The sequence below is a fragment of the Rhyacophila brunnea genome, unplaced genomic scaffold, assembly GCF_057557595.1.
Source record: "Rhyacophila brunnea isolate RB1 unplaced genomic scaffold, BYU_Rbru_1.0 scaffold_20, whole genome shotgun sequence".
NCBI classification, from domain to species: Eukaryota; Metazoa; Arthropoda; class Insecta; order Trichoptera; family Rhyacophilidae; genus Rhyacophila; species Rhyacophila brunnea.
The window spans coordinates 9803033-9823247 of NW_028232860.1; the positions used below are offsets into that span (position 1 = coordinate 9803033).

Genomic DNA, 20215 nt, shown 5'->3' on the forward strand with positions numbered 1-20215 from the left:
TATAGTATATACGCTTACATGCTGTAGTTTAAAGTTTAGAAAAATTTTTTTTTAGTTACATATTTTTTTCGACTTATACGCGACGTAAATAACTCTACCATTTTTTGTAGTATTGATTTGTGTGTATTATATCTAATAATGTATCTTAGGAATCGGGAGCATCTGTTGTTTGTTCTCCCATGGTGCAAAACGTACATGCCATTAGTAGTGCCAATTGGGAGGACAATAACTAACTATATTCAATGAAATCGCTTCGGATATTGATAGATTCCACTTACGAGAGAGTGGTTTAGGTGGACATTGTTTTATGAGTTTTTAAGATAGATTCTACCTAGTTCACACATTGTGCTTCCATGTAGGTACTTTTATTTCTATTATTTACTCATATTAACACTGTATTTTTATAATTTATAATTTGTCATAATAATTTGAATTTCGAAAAAAAACTGTACCTAATCAAGTTTACGAATATTTATTTCTAATTATATGAATAAGTGCATCATCTTATATAATAATTAGTTTAATTTCAAGCAACTGTTATAGCTGTTTTTGGAGTTGAGTTAAATGCTTTGTATGCCAAAAAATAACTAAAAAGTAGGTATTAAAGTATGTACTAGAAATTATGAATGAATTAATATTATAAAGAATCAGAAATCTTAACCCAAAAAATGCATTTTTAAGTGTTGAAGTGTGGAAAAAATTAAGATATTTAAGCCAATTACATTTTACATGGAATGAAACAAATACGCCTTGCACCAACTGGTACTACATACTATTGCCACAAGCTATAATTATGTAAATCATCATATTCCTGGAATCTTTATTCAGGAGACAAAATGATTATTTAATTTAAAGAAGTCTTGAAACGATCTTGTAATTGCTCATTACTCAGACTAGAATTAATATACATAATTATACGTGGTTTAACTGATACTATATCAAAATTACCTATATGTTTTTGTTCGGTATGGCATCATAATTATGTCAACTGTCATATTATATATATTTTTTTAAGTTTTTTGTATAATATATGGAAACATACTATGCGGTCATAACAATGCCATGGAAATCATAATTAAAATGATAAAATGCTATCCTTTCGGTGGTACTGCACTTAAGGGAAGCGTGATGATTGAAGCTTTTGAAATATAGACGTACCTACGGATACTTCGTTTTCCGTAAAAATTGGAAAGAACATTATGAAACATTATGAAAAAGAACAAAAAAAAATCTGTCAATTCTCAACTCTAACAAGAATAATACCTCAATACACTATAATTATTATGATAAACTATATAATACTGGTATTAAAATAAGTGAAACTCTACTACTACGTCATAATCGTATGTTTATTTTAATTAAAACAAAATAATTACAAGATAAAAAGAACTTTTTATATACAACGTTTTTAAATTTTCTGTTGAATTATTATGCTCAATATGCTCAAACTTGTACTTGATAATATGAAGTAAATAAAAAACAATCAAACAAATATACTGAAATGACATTTTGACTTTTTTGATTTCCATAGTAACGCACGTATATATTAATAATTTTGTTGCTAGGATCACCACCTTAGCAACCAATAATAGTCTATTACTTTTTATGAATTTTTCTGAAATAACTTTCCATACAAAACAGAATTAACTGAAAATGAATTCAATTCTGCTTAAAGATGGCTAAAAGTATGCATCGGCATCGTGTTCTGGTATATTCTAAAAGTTTCAAATGTCTAGATGGTCGAGAGTTAGTTAAAAATCGATTGCAAGATTTGTACTGGACAAACAACCACCGGAAAAACAAGAATACGAGCTAATAAAAACGTTGTAAAAATAATCAAAAAAATCAAAACTAGATAGTTAGCATACATACACTAAATAGTATTATTCAATGGAAGATTTTCGTAATGCGAGGGCTTGGATCTGGTTAAGTAATCTCACATACTAGTTTGATCGCTGCGATAGTCAGAAAAAAAACTGTCATAATCATGAAAATATGACTAAGTCGCTCATTTCCAAAAATCATCTAGACCAGTTTTGACCAAAAATTGACTAATTAAGCAATAATTGTATTCCTTATTCAAAGTGGCACACACGTGTTCAATAAACATTTCAAAAACTAGTATTTTGCAGTCAGTATAATGGTGAAAAATAACATAAAATTTAAAAATGCATCTTGTCTGTCTGGTGGTAATTTTCATATATCATCTTTTCCATTATTACAGAGTGAGCATTGTGAAACTTTCGCTCAATACGTCAAAGTATATCATGTTCCGCAAAACCTTCAAGTGTTTGATTGGAAAAGCTCTGTAGTTAAAATATTAAAAACACCCGCCTAATGGCTCAAGAAAAAAATGATTATTTAGTAGTTAGTTATGTAGAGGTTCCATGCTCGTTTTTTGTAAATATCTCAAAACAAAACAAAATGGACAAGGTGAATTTAAAAATAGGTGACTTAAGTTGTGTTAAAATTAAGATGCATGTCACGTCACTGTCACGGCGAGAAATTTAGTCTATGGTTTCGTCATTTTGCAGAATATTTTGAACGATCACCACCTCTCTAAAATCAATTATAGAGAGTGAATTATTTTGATTAGTTTATTTAATTAGTTTGAATTATTAATAATTATTCATGCTAATTTCAATTTATTTTAACAGTATCTACGTGTGCGTACGTTAAAATTACTTGCATAATGATATCCATAGATAATATTTTGAACAGAACCCAACTTACATACCATAGATAATAGACAATATTCTTATAGAAAATACATAGGTAGTGCCAACCACTAAAAACAAAAAACGTGATTTTGACATGATTCGAAAAAGTGTAGACATCTAGAAAATGATAAAAACGTTCAAAATATGATGCAGGTGTCGATGCAGTGCGGTTCAACGCGAGGTGACCTCATTGTTGTTTTCGTGATTCCGGCAGATATTGCCAACAGACAATGTTCGTTTAAAGGTTCAAAATGTGCTACGGGATGGAACCATCAATCTGATATCATTTTAAGCACCAAGAAAAACGACATTACACAGTTTTTTTCCCGAAACGGTAGCTTACTGTCACGTCACATGATAGTCCGCGACATGCACCATAATATATTTCGCGCTTAAGTCGTATATTAAACATGGTTACTACATTCACGGAAATCACTTAACTGTGGTGACTGATGTCAGAAGTAAATATTTCATAATAGGGATATAATAATGCCAACATAGTTAAAACCATAGTTGTACATGAAGTCTCCATTAATGAATTCCTTAACAAACCACCCTACAGTATCGCCAATACCTAGAGGCAGTTTCCACAAATCGAGGATTTGTGGTGTACGTATTATTGATGGGTGGAATTTGCATCAGGCATGCGGCACGTATCAAAACAGAGGCAGCAGTGGTCAGTCAAAATTATCACGGGGGAAAACGCAAGGCGACGCCGCGCAGTGTGCCCGCGGAGGCGTCACGGCGCCGAACGTGCAGGCTGTATTTACTTCCGGTAGAATGTGCGGATGCGCCGGTTCACTTTTAACAAAGAGAAACGCTTGATCATTGACATTGAAGAAAAATTGTGTAATAAATATGTGAAAATGAAGCTGGAAAAAGGGTCAGACGAATGATAATTTAGCTTATTTTGGCTTAATTTTTATTTTATGTAGCACATTTATTTTACACCCTAGTTATCATGTGCATTTATGAAGAACTGTATATATTATTCCACGACTTATTTAGATCAGGTAACTCAAAAGTAATGGGAAGTGAAATAACTAAAGGTAAGGAGTAGCAGGCAACCGATCTCGAGTGCCTACGAATACGGGATAAACTTAAACACGTGTGAATAATACGTCATTCGTCGAATACTGACAACTGCTCTCGGTTTATGCATTGACGCTCATTTTATATCTATGTATTACACACACTATTGCACGTCCATAATGCGTTGTCCATAATGCGTTGTCCATAATGCGTTGTCCATTTTCATAGGACACTTACACATTTAAAACCCTGCGTCAAAATGTAGTATATTGAATATAGTCTATCCGAATTCTATTTACTAATCTGTTCTGTGATTTAGATATTGCCATAACAAAAATAAACTTTAATTTATTAAATGGTGATCCGTTATTATAGTTTCTCAAATGTTTTCAGTTTACCGCCCCTTTTGGAAAGTTCTCTTTCTATATGACAAGTAAATAATAAAATTGTTAGTTTTTAAATTTTACCAAAATAATTAGGTACGTGTAGTCTAAGAATTTAAAAAAGCTAGTTTAAGAATAATTACAAGATAAAAAGAACTTTTTATATACCAACAACGTTATCAAATTTTCTGTTGAATCATATAAACTTGACTTGACTAGCTTAAACGATCAAAAAAAATTCTACTTGATATAAATAATACTGAAATGTCATTTTGACATTTCATATTGATTTCCATAGTAACGCACGTATATATTAATAATTTAGTTGCTAGGACCCCAGACCCTCAGCAACCAATAATAGTGGATTGGATTACGGATTTCTTCCGAAATAACTTTTCATGCAAAACAGAATTAACTGAATATTAATTCAATTCTACTTAAAGTTGGTTAAAAGTATTTAAAAAATGCATTGGCATCGTGTTCTGATATATTCTAAAAGTTTCAAATGTCTAGCTAGTCGGGAAGGTAGTTAAAAATCCATTGCAAGATTTGTACTGGACCACCGGAAAAATAAGAATACAGCCTAATAACAACGTTGTAATTAAATGAGTTTTAACTGAAATCGTAATATTATATGAAGTATATTTACTAAACAATATAATAAAGATATAATTGCGCATATTAAAGTGTATCTACACTCTATTTCAGACCATTATTAGAAATTGTACCAGAAAAATTAAAAATAAATAGTTGAAACCATTTTTTTAGATTATGATATATTTGTTATATTGGCCACTTACTCCTCCAAGCCCCTAATACCCATGAAGCCAGAAATTTCCCACCCCCAGATCCTTTGAGCAACACTGGTGTAGTTGGACAATCGTGGATTATTAAATTTAGATACACAATCACAAAACCAATCTATGTTGTTTGGCTCCATCTTTATATAAGAAGGTTTCATTTTAATGTCTTTCTTGATAGATATTTTTAAACCAAAAATAGCAATACTGTCGAAACTCTGTAAAAAGTAATATATTTATTTATTTGGCCTCAAATCTCCTTTGTCATAGCGTATCTTTAAATTTAGAACATCCATAGATAACTAAGCTGGGGAATGCATAGGCGGAATGAACATCGAGCCTATCCCGCCTACCTATATACCTATATAGGTATTCCGAGTTTTGAGGAACAGTTCAGGCATTATAATCTCCACTGGTGTGATGATCCTCTTATGATACTACAATCGCGCGTTATGGATTGACTTCCTACTAAATATTATATAATATGTAGTAAGTAGTTGGAAAGTTCTATTTAGCAAAATTTTAAACCTAACCAGGTTCAAATATCCAAGCCAATTGTCGTGACCAATTATTGATTTTAAACAGCAATTACATAAATTGAAAAAAAAACTGAATAAAATAGACCAAACGTCTACAACAAGAATAATGAAAATAAAATATATTAAAACTTCATATTAGAGTCTAGAAGTTTATGAAAGTGAATCCAATAGCAAACTAGTATAAGAGCTAAATCAAGGGGCCTACTATAATCAGGTCGTGACAGGAAATTGTAAACTTTGATGGTAGTGCCAGTTATTCTTCATTTTTCGAATGCAATATAATAAATTGTTTGTATAAATGATGATCGTTTCATATTGAGATTAATGATAATAATGTGAACGAAATATGCAATCGAACATCTTCATTTATTGCAAACAGATTACCACATTGCGTTCGAAGATAATCAATAACTAACATTACCACCGTAATTCGCAATTCAGTGCCATGGCCTAAATGTAGTCGGCATCTTCTTTAAGAGGGGTGTTTTATATTGTATTGTATTTTTCACTCTTGTTGAATCTGGATTTATAAACGTACTACATTAGCGTTTGGATTGATAGTTCTGATTTAAAAAATTAGCAATAGGCATATGGAAGCCGAGCGATAGAAAACGATGCAATATTGTTGTAGCAACCGTAGTAATAATCACATTTGCCCTGCCTAACTGCTACTCACTAGAATAATAATAATAGAAAATAAACACGTTTATGCGTATTCAAGGTTAAATTTTTCCACTATAGTCGAGTTATTCATATATTATCAAAATGTTGTAACTATCATCATATCGCGAATAGAGGCGATCTTTGTTTCTCACTGACATCATTGGAACCAGATACTAAAAACTTGCTAGTTTTCATCTAGTTTCATCTAGTCACAAAGAGCATACTAAATAATATTATTACATACAAAAAATAACAACTTTATAACTACGTCGATAACTGTTTATTTTTTACAAAGTTTTTATTAGCTTGCATTCTTGTTTGTCCAGTACAAATCTTGCAATCGATTTTTAGTTAACTTCCCGACTAGCTAGACATTTGAAACTTTTAGAATATATCAAAACACGATGCCAATGCATTCTTTTAATACTTTTAGCCATCTTTAAGCAGAATTGAATTCATTTTCAGTTAATTCTGTATTGTATGGAAAGTTATTTCAGAAAAATCCATAAAAAGCAAAATAACTATTATTGGTTGCTAAGGGGGTAGTTCTAGCAACTAAATTATTAATATATACGTGCGTTACTATGGGAATCAAAATGAAATATTGAATTCATTTTCAGTTAATTCTGTATTGTATGGAAAGTTATTTCAGAAAAATCCGTAAAAAGTAAAAGACTATTATTGGTTGCTAAGGGGGTGGTTCTAGTAACTAAATTATTAATATATACGTGCGTTACTATGGAGATCAAAATGAAATGTCAAAATGACATTTCAGTATTCTTGTTTGTTTGTTTGTTTTTTATTTACTTCATATCAAGTACACGTTTGAGCATATTGAGCATAATAATTCAACAGAAATTTTAAAAACGTTGTAGGTATATAAGAAGTTCTTTTTATCTTGTAATTATTTTATTTTTATTGACCCAAGCAACTATTACTGTTGGATGCTACAGAAAAATAAGATACTCTCAAAAGGGGTCATAATCCAAACAGTGTTTCTAATATTCCAAATTGTTTTGTTAATAATTAATTATGGATACGAAAATAAAAACCTGAGTAAGGTAACTGAACTAATACAAAATAAAAAATGACACGTTTTTAATAAGCAAATGCATTTTGACAGTTTCATTTTAAAACGTGTTTGTTCAGGAAATATTTCGTTTCGCATGCAATTTCGACATCAATTTTCATAAAGAAACACTTAAATTCATTACTTAAATGGCCGTCAGAATCAGTCGTCTTGCGGTTTGGATAAGAAAACCGTATACATAAATATTAAGTAGATATCCAAGTTATTTTTACAAAACATGTTATTTACAATAAATTGAATTATTATTTAAATTACAAGCCATAGTATTTAACCGATATACATCAATTATGTGGAATCGATTAAAATATATTTTTACAAAGAGGTTCTAGAGATCAGTTAAAAAATCACAAACACCAATTATGTTCGTTAATGTGTTGTTTATTTTTAGGTCTTTAGAATTTTATGTAATCCTAAAACCGGTATCGTCTTACGACATTATCCACTGCCGACTCGAGTAGAAAGCCGATACATTCACAACGACTGGTCCCTACTTTTTTCGCCCCTCCCATTGTTGTCTAAGGATGACCTGTCATTGCCTGTCATTTTTCTACAGAGTGCTCATACTGACGCGTTTGTTGTGTTCACACAAGGAATGGTTTGATTTGAATAGATAAGTTACATGATAAATAATACACCAGAATTAACACACCTTCTACAAATGTAATGCATAGATCAATGCTACATATTTTTTTGGAAATCGATATAACCACCGGTTTATGTGACGGTCTAGTCTGACTTTGACAGCTGATGAATAACAGGAATGTATATTATTTATAATTTATTTATATATGTTTGATTTGAGAATTTTTTATAATTCAATTTGAAACGAGGAAGAGCGAATCAATATGTCAAACAATCTGGGATCTGATTTTGACATGTGAACAGTAGACCACTCGTTGCTTACGCAAAAAGATATGCTCAGGCTTTATTAATCTAAAGATGGTGCTGCATTATCCCATTGCTTAGAGTGATAATGTAGTACTTAATATAATATACTATAACGTCTATTCTGTGGAGATTCCAATGCTATAGAATCAAAATCTGTTAATACAAACCTATACTCTGTGGAGGCCCATATGATCATATTAGAATCGGACATGGTCAGGATTATAATATGACCAATACAATAAAATAAACGGTATTTTACCGAAATTTTTAATAATCTTGTTATTTAAAATGTATCAATTACTAGAGTATTATTAATTAAATTCAATTGTTATTGGCAAAGTATTTTTGGACGGATAATTCAATATCTTGGTAGATTATTTGTGTCACCTTTTGAATTTGCTTTGATAAATGCCTGTTTCATAAAGATTACATATTCAGTTGAAAATGTCCCTCTGAGGCGGAAGAAACCAATCCAGATTTATTTACTAGAAGTGGAATAAGTACTAAAAAAAATTTGCGTTTTATTAAATTAAAATAATAATACAATGCATTTCCACTATGAATTATTGACAGTTAACACAATAAAAAAATTACTTAATAATATAAAAAAATAATTACAAGATATTAAAAAGAACTTTTAAATACAACGTTTTTAAATTTTCTGTTGAATCATATAAACTTGACTTAACTAGCCTAAACGATCAAAATAATTTGTACTTGATAGAAATAATACTGAAATGTCATTTTGACATGTCATATTAATTTCTATAGTAACGCACGTATATATTAATAATTTAGTAGCTAGATAGCAACCAATAATGGTGTCGAAATAACTTTTCATACAGAACTGAATTAACTGAAAATGAATTCAATTCTACTCAAAGATGGCTAAAAGTATTAAAAAATGGATTGGCATCGTGTTCTGATATATTCTAAAAGTTTCAAATGTCTAGCTAGTCGGGAAGTCAAATCGATTGCAAGATTTGTACCGGACAAATAAGAATACGAGCTAAGAAAAACGTTGTAATAATACAATAAACGACCTTGCAAAGTAACATCAACTTAAATTCTTAAGTTTTGAGCAATTTCATTTGAGTCGTTTTTTGCGACCCGAGTTTTTCCTTTCGGCATCTTCGGGCACCATGCACCCTCAACAATGGCAAATACACACTGATTTACACTACAAATACTTCAAATAATTAATAATTTGTTTGTTGTATTTTTATTTTGATCCTTGACTCAATAGATAGGTGATAAAGTTTTTAGTATTAATTTATTATATAAGATAGAATTAACTGTATTCATAGTCAGTGTGAATTTGCCATTGGTGAGCGTGCATGTTGCCTGAAGATGCCGAAAAGCAAATCCCGGGTCGCAAAAAACGACACAAATTGAATAATATAAAACTTAAAGCCATTAGAATTTAAATTAAAATTCCATCAAGTACCCTTGGTCGATAGTATTAATAATAATATAAACATATAATAATACGTTTCACCAAAATTTCTCCGCGGTTTCATGTATTATATTGTCATCAGCATAAATCTGGGGATGTAGCTCATTGGTAGTGTATTCGACTACAAATAGAAAAGTTAGCGGTTCGAGCCTACCCTGGCAAGTTCTGTCATTTTTATAATGGTCTATAATACTATTTGTTACACTTCAACCGGATTCATTCCACCTGCGATTTTTATTGTACTACAAACAAAATCATCATAAAAATTGCCAAAAATTTTTAAATGTATCAAAATCTAAGCTTATTATTTCTTTTACTACCGTATCTGTCTACAAACAAGGCACACTATAGTCAGCGCGTGACATGAAACTATAAACTTCGATTATGTGTTGCTATAAACATTCCACATAAGCGTGAAGTTCGATAGTTTTGACGGAAAATATGATGCAGTTAGAGCGACGCAGAGTCAGAGAAAACGATGCAATAGGCTTCATGTAAGAGCAGTCGGAAATAATAATGGTAACAGCAATAAAATATACCCTATAGTATTCGTCCGCAGTAGATGAAATTGCAATTTGTACAATTTCAAGGTTAGGTTGTTCCACTACAGTAATTATTGCTCATACTTCAAATGCAAATAATAATATGGTTAACTGTTTGTCGAAAATGATGATTATTGTATAATATATAATATACGAAATAGGCAAACTAAAATATTCATTTATTGCAAACAGGTTACTGCATGGCCCCCACAAGGAGAAGGGGGGGGGGGGGCTGACAGAGCTCTAGCCTGGGGGGCCGCGCTCAGGAGGGGCCCGGCGAGGCCAGCCGACCAGATAAGTGAGATAAACACACAGCACAAATTTGCTTTAATAGTAAAAAAAAGTCGCGGCGCTATTTTCCGTCAATAATGTTATTACTTTAAATTATATGGTTGTACAATAAAAATTTAATTGTGTATCGACACTCGACAACTCCTGAATTCAAATGGATGTATTAAAATACACAACAGAAAACACTACATATACACATCAATTTTAACGCGTACACCATTTGGAAAACCCTACTGTAGAGCATCACACTGCCTTTTGTCCTTAGAGATAGGTAGGGGGGCCCGCCAAAGATCCTAGCATGGGGGGCCGGTTCAGGATGTGGGGCCATGGGTTACTGCATTGTATTCTAAGATAATCAATAACTAGCACTACCATCACAGTTCTCAATTCATTGCCACGGTTTGACTATAATCGGTTTTTGTCAACCAGGTAAATAAACATAATAAGACTACTTCTGTAATATCAATCATTAATGACTTAGAATATCGTAATTATGTTACGTTGTGTCCACAATATAGAAGTGACAGGCAGGACGTCACTGTGAGTATATTTTATACACACGGCGGCTATCAGCGGCTATCGGCGGTAGTTTATCATATGTATGCATTAAGGTATTATAATTGTTACAATAACACTGCACTACAATGCACTTTTTACTAATTTAGACGGTTAACTTATTGTAACAATTAACACAACACCCACGATGACCGCGCGGCTTAAGCTTTGGTCTATCGCGCCGTGGGTCCCAGGTTCGAATTTTGGGTCTGGCAAGTACACTTATTGTCAATTTTTGTCAGAGTATGGACCTAATAGGTTGAGCAAGTGGCTGACATCCATTTCTCGTAAACACATAATCTGTTAACGATCTGATCTTATTAGGATCAAACATGATCGAAAAAAACAATTAACCACCACAATACATAAATATGATGAACTAACGTCAATGGCCACCGATAGCTGCCTAGTTTATAGAAAAGACCCACTGAACCCGTAAGTGTGGGTTCGAGTACCGTATTAAGGAAAAACACTTTATATGTGTTTGATCCAGAGCAAGGACCTGTACGATTAAATCCCATAAATTTAAAACTTATGAGTGAAATCATAAGTAGATATAGAACTTTTGAAGACGTCATAGGTATAAAGATGAATACGTAAATAATTTTAAATAGTGCTCTCAAAATCGTGTATCAGTAAAAATGGTATTAAAATAAAAGACGTGTCAGTTAATAAATACACTTGGCCTATGATGTTTTTTTTAATATTTTTTTATACGTAACTCCCACGCTAAGAATTTTAGCACATGTTGAAAATATCATTTAGTTTACTAAATTTAGATCAAATTCATGTGTAATTTTCTACAGATATTTACATAGACATGCCTATTAAACTAATTGATCTTTAAAACAAGATTATACTATTTACCTATGCGAAACATTTCCCAGAATAGTTTTTGATGTTTTCTTTCACTCGATACAGGTATCTGTATAAATATTCCACAAAACAGTTTCTTGAAATAACTATGGCATAATTATTATCATTCACGTTAATAAAATTCCACTGAATGTTTTTTTTCACTTGTTCATTTCCATGAAAATAAATCAACACATTCTTTTCAAACATAAAAAAAAACGCGATTTATATATTGATGCATTGTTTTTATTATTCGTTTATTTATTAATGATAAAACTTTTAGAAATATTTATTATAAAACAACTTTTTAAATTTATTTTTTTAATACCGGTGTGTGATTATTTATGTCACTTTTATACGATGAAGAAAAGAAAAATAACACTGACATGCATTCCAAATTCAAAATTTCAAAACACAATAAACATTTATTTTCTTTGGTAGAGTGCACACACGGTGTAATGAGTACTGACATTAAGTTTAATAATAAATTATTACGCAGGGTTCTGTTATCGATTTTCCTTCCGAATAATTTGTTTTTGACGTTTTTTCGAATTCGTAAGCGCAGATCGAGATCGACGCGTGCGCAGGGAGGCCGCGTCGCGGACTGATCGTCGTGCGCCGGAGCAGCTTTGCGATAATCTCGACGTCGTATTTTCAGTTTTGGTATACAGAAATGCGGCGTTCCGACCCGAAATAATCCAGCGAGATGTGTCGCGCTACCGGATGTGAGACACGGTGATGATAATTAAGCCTAAACGGGATGCTGCATATCGATTTTTTGACGAAATACAACATAAAATATTGCGTCGTTTACTCTGTAACACGCGCCGTATGCACAAACCTGTACAAAATATTAAATAACTAAGTTGACTATACTATTAATTATACAGCACTAATAATTGAATAATTGGAAAATATTCAATTGAATAAACAATAATAAATAATAATTATTATTGCTGACTGTCTCTCCAATCTCATTCTTCAAGAGTGAGCGAGACGCGATGTTGTCATTCGATGGTAGATACTATTATTTAACAGGAAGTGAAAATCGGTTAACCTCAAAATTCGTTCGTAGATCGTTTTGCCGGCAGGTTCCCCAATATCGTTCAACTGCGCAGGCACGGATCGAAAAATTCTCAACTGTCGCATAAAAATCAAAAGCTTCCGAACTTTTTTGATTCATGCATGCCATCTTGAAACTGCAGGATAAAACATGTTTATACGTAGATTTTCTTATTATGGTGCGATAATACGTAGGTCTGTCAGCAGTAAATCCATGCAAGTGTAAACGGGATATTATATTTGTTTGGATAAATGCAGTCATACAGAGTGATACCAGGAAGTAATGGGAAGTGGGTTGTCTTCTGAGCTGAAACAAGGTTTATTTCTTGAGTGTGAAGTAATATGGGATAAGCTTAAATATGTGTTAAGGAATATTCTCACACTGCAGTTTTTTGGATATATTGTTCGGTGCGGACCGGACAACCTGGAGAGACTGGTGGTTTTGGGTGGCGTCCAGAGAAGGCGAAGCAGAGTATGAGCGTCGGCGCGCTGGAGCGACGAAGTGAAAGACTTAACTGGGAGCAGCGTTCACTCTTCCCTGAGAAAAACAGAGGATCGATATGGGTGGAAAGTCTTGGTCATTCAAAAGATGACAAAATTCAAAGATAGCGACGATCTTCGGTCATGAGGAAATGACAAAGAATAAGAAGAAGGAATATATCATTTTCAAAAGTTTCATCCGTATTATAACATGCATTAAATTTTGTCACGTAAACGAAACGCTTATTCAATATTGGTAATATTTGAAGACACTGTGTAAACTTTGTATTTCTTGCATTTTATGGTATGACTGTCATCATTTACTTACCCAAAATTGGCTTCTAAGCCTTGGTATATGGCGACTGGCTTCAAATTTATATTTATTAATATGTCCGTGAAGAGTGAATAGAGCTAGACAAGGCTTTCGTTCGGCATCTGATAATAATAGACACTTGAAAAAAAATTATTCAGTTTGTACCATGATAAATCGGTGATAAAATGGGATTAGAGTATTAACTCATAACAGAACATCTTACATGATCTACTGTTCACAGGTTTGAAGGTTTTGCAAGCCAACTAGCGTTTGGATCGAACGCTTCTGGTGTTCCACCTGGCTCTTGGTTTTGCAGTGAATTCCTCTGTTGCTTCCTTTAGCAATGCTTGTGGAGTAAAAATGTGTAATGTCACCCTTTTTTTCAAAACCTTCATTCAGTAAAAAATACGCCATTTTCCTGTTTTAAAACATATTTTTTTATCTATTATAACAGCCCAGTGAGCGTTTATTAGTAATGCAACATTTAATTACAATACATGTTTAGGGGTGTCCCTGACTTTATAATATGTTGAAAACGAGTCTTTTTTAGTCTTTAAGATGAGATTATGACACTGGCAGATCGACAAAATGGGAGGCATTCAATTTGAATACCTAAAGATACCTACATAAAAACAGAACATTTAAAATTATGCAGTGCCAACCAACCTTTCTGTCGCTAAGCCGTCAATTTTGAACATGTAAAACTCTGGTTGTTTAAAAATTAACGACTGACGTGCAGAATACTAATTATATAATCAGTGGTACGGATTTGTGGTTAATGTTAGTGAGTTGTATAATATTAATATTGTTCATGTCCCCCGTGCTTCTCCTCCATGCCATATTATTAAAAGAATATTGGGTACTGTTCGGTTATAAGGAATACAGCGGAATACAGATTTTTAAAATACCCGATATACTGGATTATTTGTTAGGTTAACCTAACCTAACCTAATCTACTCTAACCTAACCTTACCTAAACTAACTCAAACTAACAAATAATCCAGTATATCGGGTATTTTAAAAATGTGTTTTCCGCTGTATTCCTCATAACCGAACAGTACCGAATATTGTTCATTCTGATAACATCGTCTAAATACTCTAAATTAATATCGAATATGTACTATAATGCGCTGTGTCATGTAAGTATAATATATCTGTATTTACAACTGTCATAGCATTTAAAATGCTAAATAAAGAAACAAAAATTGTCACTTACATACATGATATTTTACGTATAGACCAAAAAAGTTACTTACAAGAGAAATATAACATAATTTACATAATGCAGGTGTTATAGTATCAAAGAAATACCAATATATCTACATAAGAAGTTAACACATAAAATCCTTGAAGTATAATGGTTCAATACAGTATTTACTAGTGATTTTTTTGTTTGTGGTATTTCTAAATGTTTTCTATTGAACAAAGTAGTTTTCGTACGTGTTTTAAATGACAAATCAACGAAATGAATTGCAAGTTTTCTTTTCATGAAATACGTTTCTAAAGTCACTAAAGAATGAATTGTATTGCCAAAAGTATGCTAATTTTTCTCATAAGACAATCGATGACTGAATAAATTATATTTATACATATTATATACATATAGTATACCAGCTGCCATAACATCATCGGACATTATTATGTTTACTAAGAATATGATGTGTTTTTTAGATCTCGCGACATATTCACGACACTTACATAATTTTATTTAGATTTAAAAAAAAAACTACACAATATAACTTAATCGAAAGCTCTTTCAAGGGAACAATCATTGGTCTAAGCTTACACAATAATTGAAGGAAGTCACATAAACTTTTTATAGACAACTTTAAAAGTCAATTTTAATATTGCAAACAAACATTTACCTACATAGTACTATATTACATTGAGAATAATTATAGGTACCTATAGAGAACTAAAACACATATATAAAACCAATAAAATAATAATTATAAAATTATTGATATACTAGGTTTTCTCAAGTATATAAAATACCTACCAGTCCCCTGAATACCTCAAGAGTATCTAAAACAGCGACTGCATTTTACCTCTTTGAATTTATATGCTTATTCGCTACCTACTCAGTTGAACGACACTCACCTGTCTTATCAATCAAGCGACGACCGATATCAGCCACCGTTATCAGAGCAGACGGTCTCCAGGGTCCAAATTTCTCGAAACCCAGGGGACAGACAGTCGTATTGTTGGCTTTGTAAGACTCATCCAAAAGAGCTGTTGAACCAAGTCTTCATTTTGAAATGTTATTACGTCATTAGTGTGATTGAATTCGTAGACATTGAAAATTGAATACATCTCAGATATATACTTACCTACTAAAAAAAATTTAAAAAAAAATACAAGATAAAAAGAACCTTTTTTTATTATTTTATTTTTATTTTTTTTTACCATGTCCAATCCTGATAGGATCATATGGGCCTCCACAGAGTGGAAGTTTGTATTGACAGATTTCGTTTTTTTATGTTAATATTTTTCTGTTGAATTATTATGCTCAATATGCTCAAACTTGTACTTGATATGAAGTAAACAAACAAACAATTAATATAGAATACTGAAATGTCATTTCGACATTTCATTTTGATCTCCATAGTAACGCACGTATATATTAATAATTTAGTTGCTAGGACCTCTATTAGCAACCAATAATAGTCTTTTACTTTTTACGGATTTTTCTGAAATAACTTTCCATACAAAACAAAATTAACTGAAAATGAATTCAATTCTGCTTAAATATGGCTAAAAGTATTAAAAGAATGCATTGGCATCGTGTTCTGATATATTCTAAAAGTTTCAAATGTCTAGCTAGTCGGGAAGTTAGTTAAAAATCGATTGCAAGATTTGTACTGGACAAACAAGAATACGAGCTAATAAAAACGTTGTAAAATACTATGTTCGATATGAATCGAACCTGTCACCACTAGGATTTTATTATAGGCATTTCATGTGAGAACTGCTAGTTAAATTCGTCGTAATGAAATAGGATGCCCGTATGTTCACTGGTTAAAACATATTGGCGCGAATACAGTGGTAACGAGTTTAAATCCCGTCAGGCGTCGTATCTTTACATAATTTCAAGTAGGTACCTACATATATTTTCAAATTATGTATATTCAATATATTATAATGTTACATTATCAAATATTGTGAATTATTCGTTGAATAAAAGAAATAGTTTATTAAACTCGTATTTATAGCCGCCGTCGTTGGCGACTTAACCATTCTAAAAAATGGTAATTGTATTAAAAACCTTTTTTACGCTTGTAACACTAGTGTACGACTTTTATATTGTTTTGTTTTCCTGCTGTTGATTCAGATTCACTGTACAGAACTTGCTTTTTGTAAATATGTTTTTATTATTATATTATACCTAATCTACTTAGGTATACCAATAGGTAATAGTATATTATAATAATTTTACTCAAACGTAATTCTTCGTAAGTGTTAATATTTTAAATATACAGCAGCTTGTACTCAAACTAATAATGGTTTAATAATAATACAGATTGTACAATGATGCTCATCTCTCATGACCCTCCCCAAATTTAAACGGCCCATTCTGTTCTATAATTGTTACATAAGGTCAAGAGTCGCGTGTCACACTGTACTCTAAAAAGTTGACAACGATACTGGTTATTAAAATTAATAGATAATTCTGTGACCATAGTGTATTAATTATTATACACGCAGACACGCATTATATAGATACATGTTTTAACGCCTGAAGTCTTAGGCATAAAGCCCACCAAAAAAGCGTTCGGTGCGCTCACTACTGAGTAGGCCCCCTCCCACCCGCGCATTACCCTTCACATATGTAATAAGGGGCTCAAGGAGCACAAAATAATTATTATTATCAGCGTCTCTCATAACAAAGCAATAAAAATATTATTAAATTTTTCGGGGCTTGTAATTAATATCGGACACGCAATAACTAAACAAAGAGTTCACTGTTCTTAAATAATGGCTTCTCGCCCGTCTATCGACGACGCTTCGAGGAGCGTGATTTTGCTTGCCGTGTTCAATGAATGGACTACGTTGTATTTTCGTTAATTCGTATCGCTGAGAAGCCAAAAAACGGTGACTCATGGGGCAGGCGGGCACAATGCGTCGTCAAATCCAGTGTGCGCTCGCGTATTTGATTACGTTGTGTTTTCCATGATTCACATAGAAAATGCGCGAGCGCCCCGCAAGCCTGCTTTAGTGGACTTTATGCCTTAAAGATCACAAAACAAATGATCAAATTTTAACATTCTAGAGTCAGCTGGTTGCAGACATGGTAGGTAATTTGTTCGAATTTTAAAATTACATTTATTTGAGATTATACGTCCACTTTAAAACAAAGTTTCTAGATATATTATGAGAATTAATTTAGAGAATTGGAAATGCATTAAAAAATTAATACTTATAATCAATGTTCCCTGCAAGGTGTGCGCATGTGCGCGCGCACACTTACCAAAATGTGTCCGCACACATGTTTTCATCCCCCGTACAGTCCTCACAAAAATATTCTAAAATAAACTTTCCTTTGCCAGATTTAGTTTTGCTCGAACGCACGAAACCATCACAATATGCACAATTCTTCGACTCATTTCTCGGAAGGCGAAGGTCAAGTGCGACTAACGCGAGCAAGTTAATTAATAAATATCTTTAAAATATAAGTTTTAATGAAAAATTGTATCTGTGTGTTTGTGGGGGAGGGGTTGTAAATTTACCGCACTGGGTGATGGCCCGTCACTGACGAGTGACACCAACCCTAGTAGTTACGCCACTGCTCAGATGCGTTGATGATCCTCACACAAAATAGAAAAATTAGAGGGAACGTTGCTTATAATAACTATGATATTATAAGGCAGTGAATATCAACAATGTACTTTCGTGAGAATTCACAAGAACTTGCGAAAAAATGTATCGAAATATATACGAAGATGTGTATCCAAATAGTAAATTAAGATGATATTATTTTAATATGTTTTAATTAAACAATAATAAGTAGTAATCTACTTCTAATTACTCATTTCTAATGCCAGTAACATCATATGTGGATAGATCATGCGTTGTTTATGAGAGGCAAGTTTTAAAGCGTCGGAAATTTAGAAAAAACAAATACGGATATCACAAATTTTGAGATTAGATTCCGCAGAGATAATTTGTATCACCTACTGCGTTAATAGGCTATAGATAATAATTATGAATTTATAAATAAAAAAAATTTAAATATGTATTCGGCTTAAGAGAGACACACAGAAATAATAAAATGTAGTATATAATGATTTTACATAAAATTAAAGGCTACATAATATAGCAGAGGTGGTACTTTAATGCTTCTTGTGGTTTGACCAAATGTCAAATGTTCAGGAGACAAAAACCAAATCTCATTATCCTATATTTAAATACATGGAGGTATTTAAATTGTTGTTTTTACATCATATGAATGCTGTATTCATTACAATGTAATTTAAATAAAAGGATGGTTCTGGTCCATTTAGATATAAAAAATCATTTTGCACAAAAAGGTCGATTTTGACAAAAACGGACATTCGACAAACCAATCCTATAGCGACGATATCATAGCAGATGTGGTACTTTAATGTTTCTTGTGGGCGACTAAAATGTAGTAATTTTTCATTTTCATTATTTTCAAATAAAACTTGTATGACAATATTTATTATGTCCCATGTATATTTAAATCCTAAATAACGGCCGCATAATGAAAGAACTGATCGATTAAATATCCGTTTGGTAATTAATGTTCTTCTGTACTTTGTGAATCGGCACTATGGTTTCGGTCAGTTAGTTTCCTTCGTACAAATTACCCAACACGACAAGCTTAATATTATAATATTTCATCTATTTCAAATGATAAACTATAATACGTAAAATGCGGTGCAATAACACCGCATGATGCTAGTTATATAATATATTCATTTATATGTGAGATAAGATACATTGAATCGTTAATAAATTAAAATAAACAACAAAAACAACATAAGTTATGCAGTGTCATTTTGCATTCAATTCGACTTTTTAATGTAGTGCAAACTGGCACATAAATTTGCACAATTACCTATATAATATGACGAGGGAAATATTACGTTAAACACTAAAAACTTAGATACTTCGGTTATTTTCAAGTATGTGCTTGTTTAATATTTACGCCCTTAAAAGTGGTTGTTAAAAGCAACAAAATACTTTTGAAAACTCTTCACAACATTTTTTAACATAATATAATTACCTGCTTATATAAAAATTCAACATTCTTTAAAAAAAATTATGTTATAAATAATTAAAAGATAAAAAGAACTTTTTAAATACAACGTTTTTAAATTTTCTGTTGAATCATATAAAACTTGACTTGACTAGCTTAAACGACCAAAAAATTTGTACCTGATAGGAATAATATTGATATGATATTTTGAGATTCATATTGATTTCCATAGTGACGCACGTATATATTAATAATTTAGTTGCTAGGACCATCCGCTAAGCAACCAATAACGGTGTCGAAATAACTTTTCATACAAAACAGAATTA

General features: G+C 31.9%; 1 protein-coding gene across 1 annotated transcript in view; it reads right to left on the reverse strand.

Annotated features, from left to right (window-relative positions):
- Positions 1–12420, reverse strand: part of LOC147071150 (cell adhesion molecule DSCAM-like) — a 524338-nt gene extending 511918 nt beyond the window's left edge. Inside the window, exon 1 of the mRNA XM_085948380.1 lies at positions 11827–12420. The gene's annotated coding sequence lies outside the window, so the exon portion shown is untranslated. The remainder of the gene's footprint in view (positions 1–11826) is intronic.
- Positions 12421–20215: the final 7795 nt, after the last annotated feature.